The following is a 14,561-nucleotide window of genomic DNA, read 5'->3' as shown; positions in this document are numbered from 1 at the left end:
TTCACTCGATGCTGGGAGAAATGTTTCACTGTTCTACTACCTGGTTCTAAACCTTGTGGTTTTTGTTTGGTTTGGGTGTTGCCTCCCCTTGTTGTCAGTACCCAATTGGGTCTTGTATGCTTGCTTGAGTTTTTTCCTTTATGGAGTTTGTGGAACCCTTGGTTCTTCCTTGCCTTAACTCTTTGGGAGTTTGGCTGGGGTTCCCTTCACTAGTAAGGGGTGTGTGGTTGGGGACCAACTGTTTTGCGACGGTGTCTCCTGGAGGACTGTTGGCTCAGTTGAGTCTGATTTTGCGGTCTCTAGCTAGGCTTCCGGGCTATCTGATGGTCAGTGTCCTTGGTATCTTTTCCCTTCCTGTTTTCTCGGCTTTGGATGAAGCAGGGTTTTTTGTTAGGTAGTGGTTTTCAGGCCTGGTGCCCTCAGAATGGCCCACCTATTGTACCCTCCCGTTTTGGCATTCAGTGTCCTCTATAGCTTGGGTATTGTTTTCCCAAAAATAATGAATGCTGCTGTGGACTCTTTCCATTTAAAAAGAAAAACATAAATTATGCTTACCTGATCATTTTCTTTTCTTCCGATGGAAAGAGTCCACAGCTCCCCACCCGTCTTTTTTATGTGGGGCGTCTATTTTTATTCTTCTGGCACCTTTTACCCTGATATTTCTTCTACTGTTCCTTGTTCTTCTGCAGAATGACTGTGGAATGAGGGAAGTGGGAGGAGTATTTAAGCATTTGGCTGGGGTGTCTTTGCCTCCTCCTGGTGGCCAGGTTCTTATTTCCCAAAAGTAATGAATGCAGCTGTGAACTCTTTCCATCGGAAGAAAAGAAAATTATCAGGTAAGCATAATTTATGTTTTTACATAGGGATCCATATGAACACTTGTAGAAATATAGATATGTATATAAATATATGCATGTATTTCTATACATATGTATATATGTATTTATATGTGTGTGTATATATGTATTTACAAAAACCAAAGAAAAATAGGGAGAAAGCTCACAAAAGTTATTGTAATTGTTGTTGTTAGATAAGGTCCCAGCTCTAAGGGAGCACATAAAGGGTTAATAGTGTCCACTGGATGGAGGGGTAACACACACACACACACAACCACTGAAGGTATGGCTTAAATCAGTTTATAGAAGATGATAAAATTGTAATTGCTTGTAGCTGTTCATCAAAAATAAGTGTAGCAAGGTGTCTCCCCACCAGGTGCAAGCTGACGATTATATCGTCATCAGAAGATTTCACCAATCAGGGGGTTCCTGAAGGATCCGTGTGGATAATCTTTCAAAGTAGTTCCTCTTGATGAAGCAATAATTAAATATTCCAATCCTTTACATAGTACAGGTGTAGATTGCCATAGTGGATGCCACAAACCCGGTCCTAATCACCAGGATAGCGTGTGTAACCCTGCAACCCAGGAGCTAAACCACACACAGTGAGTGGGGGACCTGGCAGGGTGCTGAAACGCTCAAGCAGGCTAAAGACAGTTCCAAATGAGAAAAAAGAGAGAGCGATCAGCAGTAACAAAGTATAAAACTTAGCATTTATTTGGAAAGTCACATAAAAACAGGATGGTCAAATAGTATAAAAGTGAGAGCATGAGCACCTCAGGGTAGTCAAGCGTACGCATTTTGGCTTCACACTGTAGTCATAGCAACGTAGTCATAGCATAGGGATGCCATTCACAGGTGCACAGTTTATACACAAATTACAGTAACGTCACTTGTTCAAACAAGCTGTGTATTAAAAGCAAACAAAATCACTCCTATAAGGTGCTTTTCTTACATACAGATGGCATAATGAATTACTAATCAAGAAGATTCAATACCATATAACTAAAAATACCAAAAAACATATGAGGAGTGGATACAGGTACTAAATGTGTGTGTGTATATATATATATATATATATATATATATATATATATATATATATGAATGTAGACACTTTACACGTTATTGAGAAGAAACAAGACTATATATATATATATATATACACATAAATATATATATGTGGGCTGGAGAGTATGAAAACTACTTACACATGCACACTACAAAATTAGTTGTAACATCCATTCCACTCTTAGTTTAGATAATCATGTGACTGGTCAATAATTAAAATACACACTGGTGATACAAAAAGTACAAGAAGTACACAAACATCCCATAAACACTTCACAAATCTTAACTTAAAGGATTACTTTCTGTTATAATTTTTAAGCTAAACAACTAACATATTAAAGTTAATAAACATTAATTAAAACCTACTGACCTATATTTTCTCCAAAACGAAGTTTCATAACGTTCTAAAAGTTATATCTTTTATTCGCCGATGATGTCACGTTATCCTGCCCACTATTTTCAGCACTGCGTGTTCAAAATACTTAAACCAATAACTTTGTGTTTAAAGCGCCATTTTGAAACCTAGGTATTGTAAACGGATTGGTACAGAGCAAAGGATACCCACGGAGTGGGTTTGGAAAACAATTAAATTTGCAGACAAGATTTCTGATATACGGTAGAGATATGTTAATGAAATGCTATTGATAAAAAGCGTATTTGGGGTAGTTAGTTAGTAACAGGCATAGAAAATATTTACTTACAGTGGCCCTTTAAGGCAATGTACTGTATGTACATCTATACATGACAATAAACCAATCCACATGATCTAAACAGACTAAATGTCGGATATCACTAGATGGATATATTGTTTATTATTATTGATTATTAATAAATGTACCCCCAATAGTTGTAGGCTTGATTTAAAACAATATATATATATATATATATATATATATATATATATATATATATATATATATATATATATATAACACTAAACACCGGTGGTCACACATATCTACCGACCAATCATCATAGAAGAACCAGACTAAATGTTGGATGTCACTAGATGTATATTTATATTATACGTATTGTGTCCCCAAATGAATATAAACATAATTATATATATATATATATATATATATATATATATATATATATATATATATATATATATATATATATAATAGATTGGAGTAAACCCCCTCCCCTGATAGTCAAAGCCACATAGTGTAGAGGGGACAAGTGTGTTATATTAGAGCAAGATCTACCATAGCCTATACCACATATAGGGAGATGCTGTGGATATCAAACCGGAAAGGTAAATGAACAAACTATTCCCAATAATTAATAAGGTCAAATTCGGAGTTGACCCTAGTCTCCAGTTTAAAAATCCACAGCATCTCCCTTTTGTGCAAAATCATGTCTCTATGCCCCCCTCTCTTGGGGCGGGGGGTCATATCAATTGGTTGCCATGAAAAACAGGATAGATCTTACTTGTGCAAATAGTATGCAAGAGGGGTGGTAGCCTTACCTACCCGAATGGTTGAAAGATGCTCCCTCATCCTAGATCTAATATCCCTTGTCGTGAGTCTGACATACTGCTTACCACATTTATTGCAAGTTATGCAGTATACAATATATATAGAGGTACAATTCAAGCAGAAGTTTATTTCATAGGTCTTGCCTGTTACGGTTGAACTGAAACAATCAGACACAATTAGATAGTTGCAAGCTCCACATCTGGAGTTGCCACATCTAAAAGACCCCTTACTAGTAAGCCATGAACTGGCCTGGGATATAGGTTTTTTGAGAACTGTCGGGGACAACATGTTGCCTAATGTACGGTTCCTTCGATATGAACATCTCATTCCCTCTTGAACGCACTCTATTAACCTGTCATCTTGACATGAGCATGCTAAAATGATGTTTCACAATATTACATACTTCCTCATATTGGGAACTAAAGCAGGTAACAAAAGTTACACCCTTATAAGTCCCTAAGGTCTTCGTTTTGTCTTTCAGAAGGTCTGATCTATGCAACTTGGTGACCTCCTCATGTGCTCTTTTAAAAGTCCTTTGTGGGTATCTTCTCTGAATTAACCGTCTATTTACATCCTCCATCTGAGTTCGACATTCTACCACATCTGAACAATTTATTTTGGCCCTAATGAGTTGACCTTTTGCAATAGCATATGGTACATGTTTAGGGTGGCAACTCCTAGTGTGTAATAAGGAGTTGCCAGATATGGGTTTTCTATAAGGGCTAGTAATTACTTTGCCCTCACTAGTACCACTGAGCGTTACATCAAGAAAATTAATCTTTTTCTGCTGTACCTCAAAAGTAAATCCCCCTCTCCTATTTCTACGTCCCCTATTACCAGACCTGTTCTTATTCTGTTGTCTCCTAGTAAGAGTACGTCTACTTCTATTCCATATATACATATAAAGTGTTAGTGTCATAATCTGTTTGGTCACGAATATATTTGGTATGTTTAATGTCAAAAACCTGTTTCTTAACATCAGCCATCACATTTCTAAGTACCAAATCAAATCTTCCATAATCCACATTATTCTGTCTAGAATTCAACTCCAATTGTAACAAACAAATCTCCTCCCTAACAGCAATTAGTAGTTTAGTTTTAAAATCACAAAGTAGTGACATTAGGCGTATCGAGCAATCTATATTGTTCCAGGCCTCCATGAAGTCCTTATCATCAGTGTCAAAGTTAGGGAATTTATTAACCCTCAGGCCTCTTGGTATAATATGTAATTCAATATATTTGCTCATAGACCAAATGTCCCATTGTAATTTAATTTCCTTGATTTTCAACTTATCAAAATCATTAAATAGTTCACTAAGAGTAGAGAAGGATCTGTCTGTAGAAAAAAATCCTTCATAGTTCAGGACCAGGATCTGTTTCAGTCTTTGAAGGCAGTAACGAATAATACTGCTGTACTATTTGACCATAGGCAATGTACAAATTGGAAGCTCACCAAAATGCCAAAGTTAATTCTTTATTCCATGAAAAAGCAGGATCAAACAGTCACTTGTGACTGTTTGATCCTGCTTTTTCATGGAATAAAGAATTAACATTGGCATTTTGGTGAGCTTCCAATTTGTACATTGCCTATTTAACTATTGGAGTTTGGTAGTAACTCCCTGGGGCTTGAACCTTTGGTATTTTGTGCTGGATACTGCTGGACTTTACTACTGTACTATTTGACCATCACAATTCCCCTGCATAGTGATCTGTCTCCCTAGGTGTAGCCTGTATAGACCTAATTAAACCAAAAAACAAAGAAAAATAGGGAGAATGCTCAAAAAAATATTGTAATTGTTAGATAAGGTCCCAGCTCTAAGGGAGCACATAAAGGGTTAATAGTGTCTACTGGACAGAGGGGTCACACACACACACACAACCACTGAAGGAATGGCTTAAATCAGTTCATAGAAAATGATAAAACTGTAATTGCTTGTAGCTGTTCATCAAACATAAGTGTAGCAAAGTGTCTCACCAGCGGGTGCAAACTGACTATTATATCGTTATCAGAAGATTTCACCAATCAAGGGGTTCTCATTTTCTTTTTAGGGTTCTCTCTCCCTTTCTCCTCCTAGTGGGGGGAATTGTTTTGAGGGTTAACTCCTCTGCTGAGATTTTAGCTGCTGTTCAAGGGGACCACTTGCTTGTTACACATATATAGAAGTGATTACTACATTGCAGACTTTTGTGTAGTTTACCATCCACCCTTAGGGGTGTGTTTGGCATTCTTCCCCCTATATATATATATATATATATATATATATATATATATATATATATATATATATATATATATATATATATATATATATATATATATATATATATATATATATACATACAAGTGGTATCCAGAACCTACACCTGGCAGGGTGTATACAGGTAGTCCTAAGAAAAAGCAGGCAGGACAGGATTTGAAGACAAACGGCCTTTTAATGCAACACAGCAAAAGACAAAAGGGCCTTATCCCATAACGTTTCGGTTCTCTCTAGAACCTGTATCAAATGGAGCCCAAAACGACATACAACACCCATATAAGAACCACCTTATATACCCTGTGATACACACAGTAAAAAGAATAGTTACCCTAGCAGCCGCCTTCCCGCTCTGGAGCTGAACGTGCCACATGCTTACAGGACTCACTGTGACTGAACGCAAGCTGGTGATGTCACTAGTCACGGCTTGCCGTCGCATGCCGTGAGTTCATTGTCATGGGAACGGTAAACAAACCGTTATAGTATAGGAGCCGTATGGGGAACAGAACAAGTAGCAGAGAAGTGTTCTATAAATACACTATATTGGAAAAACGATAACCTCTTTCAGAGAGTGGTTAGCGAACCATAAATCTGCTATATGCCAGGCCATTAAAAAAGGCAGCTCTGAACAGCCAGTCGCAAGACATTTCTTACAAGCAGGCCGTTCATTGTCTATGAGATACTCATAGATCACATACCACCCCTGAGACGTGGAGGGGACAGAGCGCTGGCATTACTTAAATCTGAGGCAAGATGGATCTTCAAGTTGGGCACTGTGGCTCCCAATGGTTTAAACACAATGATTGACTTTGGTTGTTGCTACAGATGACTGTCTTACGGGAATCCCCTCTTTCTGGACTTACTAATATATAAAAATAGAAATATGAATTTCATGAATATATTTCTACCATCTCCAAGGGCATGTTGGCAACTATTGAAAGAATTTTCTTAAAAAGGAAATTTATGCTTACCTGATAAATTAATTTCTTTTACGATATACCGAGTCCACGGGTTTCATCCTTTACTTGTGGGATATATTCCTCCTGCTAACAGGAAGTGGCAAAGAGCACTACAGCAGAGCTGCTATATAGCTCCTCCCTTAACTCCTCCCTCCAGTCATTCAACCGAAGGTATAGGAAGAGAAAGGGAAAGAACTAACAAGGTGCAGAGGTGACTAAAGTTTATAAAAAATAAATCCTGTCTCAAAATGACAGGGTGGGCCGTGGACTCGGTATATCGTAAAAGAAATTAATTTATCAGGTAAGCATACATTTCCTTTTCTTTTACAAGATATACCGAGTCCATGGGTTTCATCCTTTACTTGTGGGATACCAATACCAAAGCTTTAGGACACAGATGAAAGGGAGGGACAAGACAGGAACCTAAACGGAAGGCACCACTGCTTGAACCACCTTTCTCCCAAAAATAGCCTCAGAAGAAGCAAAAGCATCAAATTTGTAAAATTTGGAAAAAGTATGAAGGGAGGACCAAGTCGCAGCCTTACAAATCTGTTCAATAGAAGCATCGTTTTTAAAAGCCCAAGTGGAAGCCACAGCTCTAGTGGAATGAGCCGTAATCTTTTCAGGGGGCTGCTGTCCAGCAGTCTCATATGCCAGGTGGATGATGCTTCTCAGCCAAAAAGAGAGAGAGGTAGCCGTAGCTGTTTGACCCCTACGCTTCCCAGAATAAACAACAAACAGGGAAGATGTTTGACGGAAAACCTTGGTCGCTTGTAAATAAAATTTTAAAGAGCGAACCACATCCAAATTATGTAACAAATGTTTCTTCTTAGAGGAAGGATTAGGACACAAGGAAGGAACCACAATTTCCTGATTAATATTCTTATATTAATATAAGATAAGGGGAATCACATTGTAATGCAGAAAGCTCAGAAACTCTTCGAGCCGAAGAAATAGCTACTAAAAACCAAACTTTCCAAGATAACAGTTTAATATCTATGGAATGCATGGGTTCAAACGGAACCCCTTGAAGAACATTAAGAACTAAATTCAAGCTCCATGGCGGAGCAATTGTTTTAAACACAGCCTTGATTCTGATTAAAGCCTGACAAAAAGCCTGAACATCTGGGACATCTGCCAGACGCTTGTGAAGCAAAATTGACAAAGCAGAAATTTGTCCCTTCAAGGAACTAGCTGATAATCCCTTCTCCAATCCTTCTTGGAGAAAAGACAAAATCCTAAGAATCCTAATCTTACTCCATGAGTAACCCTTGGATTCACACCAATAAAGATATTTACGCCATATCTTATGGTAAATTTTTATAGTAACCGGCTTGCGAGCCTGAATCAGAGTATCAATGACCGGCTCAGAGAAACCCCGCTTAGATAAAATCAAACATTCAATCTCCAAGCAGTCAGCTGCAGAGAAGTTAAATTTGGATGTTGGAAAGGACCTTGAATGAGAAGGTCCTTTCTCAATGGCAGTCTCCACGGTGGCAGAGACGACATGTCCACTAGATCTGCATACCAGGTCCTGCGTGGCCATGCAGGCGCTATTAGAATTACTGAAGCCCTCTCCTGTTTGATTCTGGCAATCACACGAGGAAGGAGAGGAAAAGGTGGAAACACATAAGCCAGGTTGAACGACCAAGGTACTGCTAGAGCATCTATCAGTACAGCCTGGGGATCCCTTGACCTGGACCCATAACGTGGAAGTTTGGCATTCTGTCGAGATGCCATCAGATCCAATTCCGGTGTGCCCCATTGATGAATCAAGGTTGCAAACACCTCCAGATGAAGTTCCCACTCCCCCGGATGAAAAGTCCCAGTTTTCTACTCCTGGGATATAGATCGCAGACAGATGGGAAGAGTGAGCCTCCGCCCATCGAATTATCTTTGATACTTCTATCATCGCTAGAGAACTCCTTGTTCCCCCCCTGATGATTTATATATGCCACAGTCATGATATTGTCCGACTGGACTCATGAATTTGGCCGAAGCCAACTGAGGCCACGCCAGCAGCACTTTGAATATCGCTCTCAGTTCCAGAATATTGATTGGCAATTGAGACTCCACCTGAGTCCACACACCCTGAGCCTTCAGGGAATTCCAGATTGCACCCCAGCCCAGGAGACTGGTGTCCGTTGTTACTATTACCCAAGATGGCCTGCGGAAGCACATCCCTTGGGAAAGATTCTCCTGTGACAATCACCACCGAAGAGAGTCTCTGGTCTCTTTGTCCAGATTTATCTGAGGAGATAAATTTGCATAATCCCCATTCCACTGACTGAGCATGCACAGTTGTAGTGGTCTGAGATGAAAGCGAGCAAACGGGATGATATCCATTGCTGCTACCATTAGTCCGTTGACTTCCATACACTGAGCCACTGATGGCCGATGAATGGACTGCAGAGCTCGGCAAGTATTTAGAATCTTTGATTTTCTGACTTCTGTCAGAAATATTTTCATGTTTACCGAGTCTATCAGAGTTCCCAGGAATGGAACTCTTGTCTGTGGAACTAGTGAACTTTTTTCTACATTCACTTTCCAACTGTGAGTTCTTAGAAATGACAACAAGATGTCCGTGTGAGATTTGGACAGATGATAGGTTGATGCCTGGATCAAGATATCATCCAGATAGGGCGCCGATATGCCTCGCGGCTTGAGAACTGCTACAAGAGACCCTAGAACCTTTGCGAAGATCCTGGGAGCCGTGGCCAACCCGAAGGGAAGGGCCACAAACTGGTAATGTTTGTCCTGAAATGCAAATCGCAGGAACTGATGATGATTCTTGTGGATCTGTGAAATGATCCTTGTGGAATGTGAAGGTACGCATCCTTCAGGTCCACCATGGTCATGTATTGACCCTCCTGGATCATTGGCAAAATTGTACGAATAGTCTCCATCTTGAACGATGGGACTCTGAGAAACTTGTTTAGACATTTGAGATCTAAAATCAGTCTGAAGGTTCCCTCTTTTTTGGGAACCACAAATAGGTTTGAATAGAACCCCTGCCCCTGTTCCAGATCTGGAACTGGGCAAATTACACCCATGGTGTAGAGGTCTTTTACACAGCGTAAGAACGCCTATCTTTATGTCTGATCTACAGACAATCGTGGAAGATGAAATCTTCCCCTTGGGAGGAAGTCCTTGAATTCCAACTGATACCCCTGGGTCACAATTTCCAATGCCCATGCATCCTGTACATCCCTTGCCCAAGCCTGAGCAAAGAAAGAGAGTCTGCCCCCCACTAGATCCAATCCCGGATCGGGGGCTGCCCCTTCATGCTGTCTTGGTAGCAGCAGCTAGCTTTTTGACTTTACCTTTATTCCAGGCCTGGTTAGGTCTCCAGACCACCTTGGATTGAGCAAAGTTCCCTTCCTGCTTAGTGGAGGAAGCAGAGGATGTTCCTTTAAAGTTTCGAAAGGAACGAAAATTATTTTGTTAACTCCTCATCTTGAGGGGCTTGTCCTGAGGTAGGGTGTGACCCTTAACTCCAGTAATGTCAGAGATTATTTCCTTCAGCTCAGGCCCAAATAGGGTCTTACCTTTGAAGGGAATAGATAAAAGCTTAGATTTAGACGATACGTCAGCCGACCATGACTTTAGCCATAACGCTCTATGCGCTACAATGGCAAAGCCTGCGTTTTTCGCTGCTAATTTTGCAAGTTGAAAAGCAACATCAGTCATAAAAGAATTTTCTTATTTTTTATTTTTTTTAATAATATTTTATTGAGATTCTTGATACAAAAAAGGAATCAACAAAATAGCATAACAAGTACTATACATGAACAAGGTAGGCAGTTACCACACAGTGAATATACAATTGACCATTATATCACCTATAATAACAAGTGATAATTGTACAATACTTAGTTATCCATTTTATAACATATTAAATAGCATTTAACAGTGGTTAGTTCGATGGCTACTCCTGAGCCAATTGATATAGGAAACAATACAGCACCTAAAATGATAACCACAAAAATTATAAATTTCTAGTGATATGTTTTACACAAGGCATTCTGTAAAGTTTGACAACTTCATCTCAAGAAATTTGAGTGTTCCTCAGGAAAGAGAATAATAAAAGGAATGGAAAGAATAAAATAATTAATGTCTAAGCCCTCTGTCCTTATTTCTTATAACAAGGTCTCTTCGTTTGACCAGCATCAGCGGGTAAACACCGCTTGGTAGTTGTCAAAGGAAGAGGCAAAGAGAAACAAAGAGGTGTCAAGATTGTAATGTAGCAATGTTTTATATATGTAGTAGTCAGTATGGGGGAGGGGGTTTTAGAGCAAATATAGATGAAATAATATGAGCCCAGGCCTAAGCCTGGGTTTGGCAATGGGGATGGGAGGGCAGAGCCACCAAGAACAGAGTAACTATTTCTTAAGATTAATACAGACATAAGTAAATATGTAAAACATCTACATTTTGGCCCATAATATGAAGGTTATTTTACCAGCTCATGGCCATTATGTTAAAAGCACTATAAGTAAGTGATGTAATTTGTATCTCCCCTCAGGGATTGTTGTCACCACTGGACACAGACGGAAAAGGGAGATTGGATATGACCCACTCTGATACACAGAGTGGGAAAGGGAGATACCTACCCTATCTGTTCTATAAGGTATTTAGTCATACATAGTATAAGAATAGGGCATTGTGTTTAAATTATCAGAATGATCATAAGTACTTGACTATGCATCCTATACACTACATCTTAACCTAAGACTGTGAATATTTACCTAAATCATAAGACAATATTGATGCTTATCAAGACCATTGTATTCATACAGCGGGAGCATAAACGGAGCTTAAAGTTTCTAGAGCGTACAAAGTCGGGATCATGAGCATAACAATACAGATATAAGTAGATATGTACAGCATCCAACCCTATAGTGCACCCTATCACAAAAAAAAAGAGAAAAGAAAGTAAAAAAAAAAAACTGCATGGAACAGAATCAACATAGAATTATTAGGATCTATTCTTAACCTAGGAGCAATGAGGTCTTCACAAGCTACATTACTAGGGGGTGGTCTAGGGCTGAATTAAGAGTTAAACACTTGGGGTGAAAGTTATAACAGGTAAAGATATGCCTACAGCTATAAAAAGCTGTGTCAATATTACACTAATATGAACATATATGAATATGCATTAAGCAAATACTATACATTCTAAGTAAGCATAGGGTATAGGAATGTTTTGTAAATAATGGGTGCATGTTTCTTCTAATGCTAAGAACGATACAAATATCTTACCTCAACTAGCTAGGAGCAATAAATCTAAGTTAGGGAAATTATAAATTATTCAAGTTAGTATCTAACATTTTAACTGCATGGCATCCAACAACACAGGGACAGAGATATAGGGTTAGCGATCATTGCCAAGGAATAAATGGAGCTCTGTAATATCAGATGCAAATTGAAATGTTAATATCAATCACTTAGCAATTAGAGATAAACCAAATATTTCAACATAAATAGGGTAGACATATTATGAAATCTCCTTGGGTCCCTGAATTAGTAAATGTCTAGGTATCTGAAGCTTAGTGTTGTAAAGTTTAAAAGTCTAGTAGGTGTATATTTATAGTTTGTCATTAAGCACAGCCAGTTTAGCAAAAATGATCAAGATGTTAACAGAGCTAATAGTATAGCAAATACATGATACACTTAGAGCTTGCGTCCCTGATATCCTGAAAGAGGAATCCTACTATCCCTAATCATTCAGGAGGGGAAAATAATTGTATCTCCAGGGATAACAAGTAACATTAGTAGGGAATAGGCATGCCATTATAAGTAAAGAAATATTACACCAGAACTGCGCACATACAATACATGGATGTGATATAAATCATAAAGAACATGAAACAGAGCACTTAGTACTGTTGTAACAGAATGTAAGCTGATATAAGAAAGACAAGAAAACATATTTTAACAGAGCTATAGTTCGGTTGTCCAAGCATGTGTGTATAAATTCTTGCATCAGACTTTAGAAGTCATTATCGATACATACTTGCTGCAGGGAACATATGTTTGTAATCCACCGATACAGTCTTGTATATGCCATCAGCAATAAACCTATGAAGTAATGTTTCTGCAGCCCTGAATGTTGCAGGACATGTTATTCCTATGCTTTGAATGCAGCACAAAGTTAAACTGAGAGCAGATAAAATGTACCGAGGAATAAGATCGCTCCTGATAGCTTCTCATTAGGATATTCAATATGCAATAGTGAGGTTGTTAAAGTGACGGAGTGACCACGGTGTGCCAGCTCATTAGTAAGTCAGACAGCAGCCTATCTGTGATATATACACTCGATCCGACCACATTTAACAGTCAGATGGCTTTTGGAGCCGACCACCCGGGTCAAAAGGGCTTTGTGATAGGCCAGAGCAAAATATGGTGTCCCTTCTGTGGCAAACTTCTATGACAACTAATGACCATGAGACCCATTTTAGTTTCAGGAGTAGAGGCACAAAAAGAGAGGTAGTGTGAGCACTGGTAAGCCAGTTCTGCGTGACTAACATGGCGGAGTGTGCATATAATACAGTCTTTGGTCTCTCTGTAAATTCCCAAGGTTTAATCTCGGCACTCACCTTACCTAAATTGGGTGTGTAAGTGCTCCCCGTGGGGTTTGTGGCGGGTCTATTATCCTCTAACTCGATCACGATCGACTGCCACGGGTTTAGCGTGGAGTGTGAAACTGTACTATGGAGAGGTAGATCAGAGGAGATCTCTAGGGTCGGGAGGGTTATGGGCTGAGAATGAATTCCAATAGGCTTCTTAAAAAAGATAGGTAGAGCACTGCTATCTTCGTCTGTGCTCTCATCAAGGGGGCCATAGTATTGCAGGCCGTGATCTTCCGACGGTTGGCTAGCAGTTATGATAAAATCAACATCCGGAGCCTCTGGTGATTTCTCCCTGTCAGAAGAGAGGCATCGGGTGAGAGAGACAAACTGCGCCTCCATGCGAAGCTCCAATGCGACTAGCGCCAACCAGATTTGTGGATCCATCCTCTCCTTCATCCAGACAGCCGAAAATGTCCCTTTCTCAGTGGAATCTACAGGTTCACAAACTTTATATTCGACAGACCTGGTTGTCAGGCCGCAATCCTAAACCTTCAATTTCTTGGATTCTCTCATCGCTATTTGTGGATGCTCTTTATGGGTAGCAATCTTAAGGGGATTTATCTACTATAGCTCATAAACAATCACTTAAGAGCAGGGATAAACTGTATTTTTATATTCAAATTTGCAGGAGCTCACTCGTAACACATGCACTCTCCTTAAGAGCTGGCTCCGCCCCCCCAGAATTTGCTAGTTTAAGAGCCTTAATTCTGTCTAAAATGTCCTCTAAAGGTGTCTCAACCTTCAGAGACTCTTCCGGGTGTCAAACCAAAAGGCAGCTGCAGTAGTTACTTGAACCATGCAGGCTATAGGCTGTAAGAGAAAACCCTAGTGAACAAATAGTTTCTTTAGAAGACCCTCTGTTTTATCCATAGGGTCTTTAAAAGCACAACTGTCCTCAATGGGTATAGTTGTACGTTTAGCTAAAGTAGATATAGCTCCCTCCACCTTGGGAACCAATTGCCAGGAGTCCCGTATGGTGTCAAATATGGGAAACATTTTCTTAAAATTAGGAGGGGGAGAAAACGGTATACCTGGTCTATCCCATTCCTTCTTAACAATTTCCGAAATTCTCTTAGGAACCGGAAAAACATCTGTGTAAGTAGGTACTTCCAAATATTTGTCCATTTTACACAATTTTTCTGTGGGAATTGTCATAGGGTCACAATCATCCAGAGTCGCCAGAACCTCCCTGAGCAATAAGCGGAGGTGTTCTAATTTGAATTTAAAGGACATAACATCCGAATCTGTCTGAGGTAATAAACTTCCTGACTCTGAAAGTTCTCCCTCAGACATAAAATCCCTAACCCCCAAATCAGAACATTGT

Source organism: Bombina bombina, chromosome 5 (assembly GCF_027579735.1).
Source record: "Bombina bombina isolate aBomBom1 chromosome 5, aBomBom1.pri, whole genome shotgun sequence".
NCBI lineage: Eukaryota > Metazoa > Chordata > Amphibia > Anura > Bombinatoridae > Bombina > Bombina bombina.
The sequence above is the reverse complement of the archived record's forward strand: the minus strand, read 5'-3'. Positions refer to the sequence as shown.